The 7,774-nt window shown below is 45.3% G+C and overlaps 1 protein-coding gene across 3 annotated transcripts in view; it reads left to right on the top strand.

Moving 5' to 3' along the window:
- The first annotated feature begins 1,658 nt into the window (after positions 1–1,658).
- The window catches only part of TTLL4 (tubulin tyrosine ligase like 4), a 42,374-nt gene continuing 36,258 nt past the window's right edge, over positions 1,659–7,774 (top strand). For all 3 annotated transcript variants that reach the window (XM_078450868.2, XM_078450869.2, XM_078450870.1), the window contains exon 1: positions 1,659–1,923. The gene's annotated coding sequence lies outside the window, so the exon portion shown is untranslated. The remainder of the gene's footprint in view (positions 1,924–7,774) is intronic.

Genomic DNA, 7,774 nt, shown 5'->3' with positions numbered 1-7,774 from the left:
TGTGAGAAGTGTCTGGAATTCACAGAACGTCTGGAAGGTTTGAGCGCTTGTGCCCATGTTTCATTTTGCGTATGTATGGGTGCATGTCTGCTTTAACTCTTTTGGTGGGAGAGGCAAGTTAACGTTTTCAAACATAAAAATAGAATAGCATAATAAGCTCCCAAACTCTGATCTCACAGATTCAGCTATTATAAACATTTTGCCACACTGGTTCTACCCATTCCATTAAAAAAATTTTTTTTAACGTTTATTTAGAGAGAGAGTGAGAGAAAGCACAAGCCAGGGAGGGGCAGAGAGAGACAGACACACACAGAATCTGAAGCAGGACACTTAACCAACAGAGCCACCCAGGCACCCCAATAATGGTTTCTTAACATCTGTCTTTGTTCTTAATGTCTCCAGCCCATATTCAGATTTCTCCACTGTCTCAAAAATATCTTTTACAGTTGGTTTGTTTGACTCAGGATCCAAACAAGTTCCACTCATTGCATTTGATAATGTCTCTTAAGTCTCCTACAATCTAGAACACCTTTTTTTAATACTCTGAAGTCGTTGAAGAAATGAGGTCATATGTCTGTACATTGGCCCACCTTCTGGATTTGTCGGATTGCTTTCTTGCAGTGTCATTATTTCTCTTTACTGGAAGTTGGAGACAAAAGCTTGATTAGATTCAGATTTAACTTTTTAAAAAATGTTTATTTATTTTGAGAGAGAGAGCATGAGCAGGGGAGGGGCAGAGAAAGAGAATCCCAAGTGGGCTCCATGCTGACTTGGGCTTGATCTCATGACACATGAGATCATGACCTGAGCCAAAATTGAGAGTCTGATGCTCAACCGACTGAGCCACCCAGGCACCCCAGATTCAACAATTTTTTGACAAAAATTCACTACTTCCTAAATATTGTGTAGTTTAAATTGCATCACATTAGGAAACATAATTATAGCTGTCCCACAATACACGATCTAAGATTGGTTAAAATCTATAGGGGATCCCCCAATCAGTCCTCTAATGGTTTTAGCATCTGTCATACTGTTGCTGAAATCAATGATTTACTACGCATCCTTGCTCTGGTCCAGATTGTTTTCATTAGGTTAGTCTCACCTTTTATTGTTCCCTTTATTTCTGTAGCCTACTGTTTAGAAAAGATCTTTTCACCCTCCAGCTCTCTTTCGATTTTCAAATCCATTAAGTCTAGGGTCATCTGGGACTGAGGACATCTCCGGCACCGTCTGTCTTGCCTAGGGAGATAATGAATTGGAGTCAGTGTTTCCTAAAGTTCATACCTGAAGCTCATAAAGCAGGAGGTTGTAATAGTACTCCGAGTGGACTGGAGTTAGGGGAAAGTGGGTTGGAGGGAAACAAGGGATGTGGCCGCGTGTCCTTTACTGGAGTCAAACTCAAAAGGCTTTTGCTGAGAAATAAGAAAATTCTTCAATAAAGCCTTAATTCCTTGATTTTAGAGGAGCGAATTAAGGCACGGCCCAAGTGAGTCCATAGAGGTGAGGTGGAATCAGGGCCCAGAAAAGGGGAGAATCCTGGAATCCCAGAATATAGTCTTTCAGGGACTCAATCTCGGGACTACAACTCCCAGAATTCTGCTCTCCGGGTCTCACGCGCACTGAAGCGACTGCGCTTGCGCGAGGCTGGTGACGGCCGGCCTTCCCAGGTCCCACAACCCCCGAGATTCCGCGCGCCAGCCCTCCTCCCTCCCTGCGGAGATAGCCCCTTCCAGGCCCTCTGTCCGTCCGCTGGGGGCGCGCGCAGTGCGTGGCAGGCGGCCGCGGCGCCGGCGGCTGGGAGCGCGGGTCGCGTGGTGGTGTGTGGTTGCTAGGGGCGTCCGAGGCCGCCCGCTCGCCCCAGCAGGCCGAGGGAGGAAGCAGCGCGGAGCCGGCGCCGAGCCGGGGCGAAGCTCGGTCTGCTAGGTGAGTGTGGCGGTGAAGCCGGGGGAACGACCCGCCGCCGGCCCGACTCTCTTGCCCCTCCCTCTGCCCCGGTTCTTTCGCGCGGGTCCCCAAGCTCTCCGGCGGCTCCCGCCCCAGCCCTGCTTCCTGCCCGCCAGCTCTCCATCTCCGGGTAGGCGAGGGGGCTGCGGCCTTCCACCGGGCCGGGTCTTCGCGCGTCCTGGGGACCCTTCTCCCCCTCCGCCACGCCCCGTGAACTTAGTCAGCCCCGCCTCTGGGCGCCCGGACCCTGCAGCATCCCCTCACCCTGGGCCTCCGTGCCTCTTTCCCGCCGCGCTGCGGTTTAAATTCTCCTCGCCTGTGTGTGAGCCCAAGCTACCTCTCAGGCTTCATAGGTGAAGTGAACACGGATATCCACTTTTTTAGTTCCCCACCTTCAGTAGGTGTAGAGAGATACTATTCCCAAACTGTAGTTTCAAATAGGGTTTGAGATCCTGTAAACGTTAACTCTTCATTTGTCCATCCCTTTATTTAATCATTCATTCAACAGTGTTTTACAAATATCGACAAAGATTTAATGAGCCAGGGACTGTGGAAGGCGCTGGAAGGGGGAATGGTGAACAAGGCAGGCATGTCTTCGCGGAGCTTGTAGTCTAGAGATTTTCATCAAGTAAACTAGCATTTGCCATACTGTGTGGTGTGTGCTCCGATAGAACGTTAGATATTTAACCCAGCCTTGCTCGGAAAATTATACCATCCCCGTTCCCTGGTCTTCACATTCTCTTTCTGGATGTTGGAAATGTTTGAATCCTTCCTCCTTTATTGAGTAATCCTTGCTCCCCCAGATACTGCAGATCACAACTTCATCATCTGTTGGTTTAGCTAATCAACAAATAGCTGGGGGACCCTTTGGGACAGTGTTCCCCCCGTCCTTCATTTCTTGCAGTAAATATTGAGCCACTGTTTGCATAAAACCCACCCCCTTAGTGCCCGGAAGGCAACCAGCTGCTTATTGATTGGTGGAATGGAACCTTGAAAAGTTATCAAGTGTTTTCTGGGAATAAAGAAGTGAGAACACATTCCAGGTACAAAGTAACTTTAGAGAAAATACAGCAAGGAAGAGAACTGGAACTAAAAAGAGAACTGGAAGCAGTTTGACACGCCTGAGGTGCATTTGGAGGTAGCTATCCAGTGACAAATAGGAAAAGGAAAATTAATAGGGGTTAGATCACAAAGGGCCTTGGATGTTTTGTTAAAGAGAACAGTATCCTCAAGAGCAGTGGTTTTTCAAGCAGGGTAATTGGGGCCCAAGACTACCAAGGGATACACCTGCGTATATAGCTTTAGAAGGCTCCATTTCCAGATCCTCAGCTTTCAAATGAACTCTTCTGAAACTGACTTTACAAGAAAAGGCAGGTGGAGGGGGGCCTGGGAAGGGATGTTATATCCTTCGCACTTCCCTGTATTATCCCAAGTGTAAAAACCTCGGGTTGCCAAACAAAGCATTTGGAAATACTGATTTCAGGAAGGCCTCCTTTGGTGATTAAATTACTTTGAAAACCCAGAAGGCTTCCTCTCCCCCTAATACAGATTTGTGTTAGGGTGAAGTCTGTGATATGCTGAATTCAGAAGAACGCCACAGTTAAATGTGATTAGAATGTTTTTTGGGACCACGGGTTTTTCAAGCTATAGGATCAAACTTGGATGAAAAGCTTTTAAAGAGATTTCTTTTAATTTAGGTGTGTGTTATTCAATAAGATAGCTAAAAATTATTTTATTAAATCATGAAATGCTTATTCCAATTACGGTTAACTTAGTTCTTTTTATAAAATGTTTAGTAGTTTCTACCTCCTTTTTTTTTTTTTTTTTTTTTTCCAACGTTTTTTATTTATTTTTGGGACAGAGAGAGACAGAGCATGAACGGGGGAGGGGCAGAGAGAGAGGGAGACACAGAATCGGAAACAGGCTCCAGGCTCCGAGCCATCAGCCCAGAGCCCGACGCGGGGCTCGAACTCACGGACCGCGAGATCGTGACCTGGCTGAAGTCGGACGCTTAACCGACTGCGCCACCCAGGCGCCCCATCCTTTTTTTTTTTTTAAGTTTAGTTATTTATTTTGAGAGAGAATCCCAAGCAGTCTTCTTACTGTCAGCGCAGAGCCCGATGCACCCAGCTCTATTCCATGAACTGCGAGGTCATGACCCGAGGCTATGCCAAGAATTGGAAGGCTAACCTACTGAGCCACCCAGGTGCCCCTCTGTCTCCTTTTAACAGAAGAATAAACTTGTTTAAACTTGTGATGAAAAATTTTAGAATTAAACTTTATTTATTTTTTAAATGTTTATTTATGTTTTTTTTTTTTTAACCTTTTTTTTTAATTTATTTTTGAGACAGGGAGAGACAGAGCATGAACAGGGGAGGGTCAGAGAGAGGGAGACACAGAATCTGAAACAGGCTCCAGGCTCCGAGCGGTCAGCACAGAGCCCAACGCGGGGCTCGAACTCACGGACCGTGAGATCATGACCCGAGCTGAAGTCGGCCGCTCAACCGACTGAGCCACCCAGGCGCCCCTATTTATGTATTTTTAAGAGAGACAGAGCACGAGCAGGGGAGGGGAAGAAGAGGGAGACAGAATCCAAAGCAGGCTCCGGGCTCTGAGCTGTCAGCCCAGAGCCCGATGTGGGGCTTAAACTCACAGCCGTGAGTTCATGACCTCAGCTGAAATGAATGCTTAACCGACTGAGCCACCCAGGTGCCACAAAGAACTTTGTCCTTGGGAGCCCTCAGGGGTGTTCTGGATAGACAGTGGTATTCTAGACCAGAGTGCTCAGACTTACTACTCTTAGGACTTCTTTATACACTTCAAAAGCTCTTTGGGATCTTCAATATATTTTTTAATTGGGATACATAATCTTGATAGTTACCGTATTAGAAATTGAAATATATATTAATTCATTTAGAAATAAAAAAGCCATTACAAGTTAATGTAGAATTTTTAAAATGAAAAATGATATTGTTTCAAAAAGATTAGAAGAGTGACATTTTTTCAAATCTCTTTAATGTCTGGCTTAATAGAAGACAGCTGGATTTTCATATCTCTTTCTGTGTTCAGTCAGATTTGTTGTTTTGGTTGAATTATTAAGAAAATCCAGCCTCACACGGACATTTAGTTGGAAAAGGAAGAGTATTTTTAATAGCCTTTTCAGATAATTGTGGATATTCTTCTTTGGTGTTACACACAAGTTAATAAGGGATGGTTTTATGAAAGTTATTACAGTGTGGTATCTGAAATGATACCAGTGAACTTTTCATACTTTGTTACATTAAAATCCATTGGTCTCTCATTTTGACTGCGTCTTTTACCCAGAGAGGATTCTGTAGCATTGTGTGATAGGTATCTGGAAAATACTGGTTTCACTGAGTTACGTGGCTCTTCCAAACATTGACACATTTTATTAACAGTGTCAGAAAAATCATATCACCACACTCTCATCAGAAAAAGGGTTAAGTGTTGGGAAGCTGTCAAGCTCATGGCGGCAGATACAGTTTTGCCAAAATTCTAATTTTCTCTCGGAAGCTCAAATTTTATCATTGGCAACAAATACTGTCAGTTTTTTTCTTGAGTTGCCAGTCTCACTTTGTTGTATTTTCTAGAAAATGTTTGCCAAATGCCAAAGTCTGAATAACCCATCGCTTTTGTGTCATTTATTCTTCCAAGTGAGCATGATGTTCCACAGAAAAATTTTGCAATTCATACGCACAGTGCTTTCCTTAGAGGTAGCCATCACCTTCTGTATGCCACATAGGTGTTTTATATGTGCTTCTTGTTTTGTCACACAGAATATTAAAAAGATGCCCTCCAGAATTGAGCTTTAATAGAATTTTGACTCTGCCATCAAGGACATTCTTGGGTAAAGCTGGCATTCTTTCACTGTGTGGTGAGGAAGCGTGTGGTGGCAAAGGATCTAACTTGGCGTGCCATTGTCTCCCTTCTTGCTTCGGCACCAAATGTTGACCCACCATTGCTTTTGTACCGTCAGTGGGAAGGCCAGCACAGTTAAAAAGGCGAATCCCATCTTAGTTTTGTTAGGAAAATAGTTTCGGCAGCAGAACCTGTGGACTATCCCCAGAGGACCACCGTCCACCCTCAGGAGGAGGAAAGAGGTTGCTTTCTGGTGATAAAAGCGAAGGCTTTAGGAGAGCTAGTCACCCAATTATGTTAAGCCTCCAGCAGTTTTCACTCTTCAGTAATTTGTAGATTTACCTCCCTCAGCTCTAGGTGCTGTAAGCTAGATTTTTCTCTCAGGTTGGCCAACTCCTTTTGCATTACTGAACTGTGTTCTGTAAAAGCTGGCTTTCTTAACTTGTGGTATTGGCCCTCCCTTCTCATAGGGCTACAGTATTGACCTTCCTTTCTCAGGAGGCCTTCAGGAAGTTCATTGCTCCTCCACATTTTTTGAGGGAGACATAGCTTGGGATTTATCTCATAAGAGAAATTGAGTCTGATTCCTATATTCCTCCCCATTCAGCTTGGTTCCAGATAAGACAGTTCTATCTTCTAACATATCTACTGAGCGATTAAAGCAGTCTCATTAGAGAGCTTTCGAATTGTAGACTCTGAGCCATTTCTGATGTCCTGAGTTCCCCCTGGTGACGGTGAGAGACAACCTAGGTGGAGGAGGAAAAGGGAAGTGCAGGTCCCAAGGGCCACACCCACTTCTGTAATATAGGAGAGTGATTTGATCAGTGGGTAATGAATAATTGCTTTCTGTAGAAATTGATACCTTGTCCAAGTCTGGACCTGGCCCCTGGAGACTTGATGGTTTGAAACAACAGCCATAGATTTTCTAGCGTAGGTTGCTCATCACTCACTCTCAACTAAGGAGGAAACTTGAGGCAAAATTACATCTCAAAGCGTGGAAGGCGGAATGAAACGGGCAGTTTGTGGATGCCGGATAAAGATGACAAAGCAGATTGGTGTGCTTCCTGAGACTGCTTGCTCTAGAAGAGCAGAGGCTGCAGCCCCGGACGGCAGTTGGGGATCTACTGCAAGAGCCCTGCGTTTGGTGAGGTGGGTGGGTGGGTGGAGGGGGTAGATATTGGGCTAAGCTAGCTCTGTAAACAGAAAGAAAGGGATGTTTGAAGTCATTTTGTTTAAGAATGTTTTGCAGTTCTTTATCCTTTTTATTTTTTAAATTAATTAATGTTTTTATTTATTTTTGAGAGAGAGAGACAGAGTGTGATCAGGGGAGGGGCGGAGAGAGAGGGAGACGCAGAATCCGAAGCAGGCTCCAGGCTCTGAGCTGTCAGCACAGGGCCTGACGTGGGGCTGGAACTCACTAGCTATGAGATCATGATCTGAGACGAAGTCGGTTGCTTAACCGGCTGAGCCATGCAGGCGCCCCCTATCCTCCTGTCTTATCCGTTTAGTCAAGTTTTTTTGTTTTATTTTTAACAGCTTTTTTTTTTTTAATGTTTATTTATTTTGAGAGAGTGCAGGGGAAGGGCAGAGAGGGAGGGAGAGAAAGAATCCCAGACAGGCTGGGGACATCAACTGTGAGATCATGAACTGAGCCAAAATCAAGAGCTGGATGCTTAACCTACTGAGCCACTGAGGCTCACCTATTTTTTTTTAATTTTTTTAATGTTTATTTATTTCTGAGACAGAGACAGAGCATGAGTGGGGGAGGGGCAGAGAGAGAGGGAGACACAGAATCCGAAGCAGGCTCCAGGCTCTGAGCTGTCCAGCCCCGACGCGGGGCTCGAACATACGGACTGTGAGATCATGACCTGAGCGGAAGCTGGCTGCTCAACCGACTGAGCCACCCAGGCGCCCCTGAGGCTCACCTATTTTTAACAGCTTTGTGGATGTA

This window comes from Panthera onca, chromosome C1 (assembly GCF_046562875.1).
Source record: "Panthera onca isolate mPanOnc1 chromosome C1, mPanOnc1 haplotype 2, whole genome shotgun sequence".
Taxonomy (NCBI): Eukaryota; Metazoa; Chordata; class Mammalia; order Carnivora; family Felidae; genus Panthera; species Panthera onca.
Note: the sequence above shows the minus strand (reverse complement) of the source record. Positions and strands in the feature narration are given on the sequence as shown.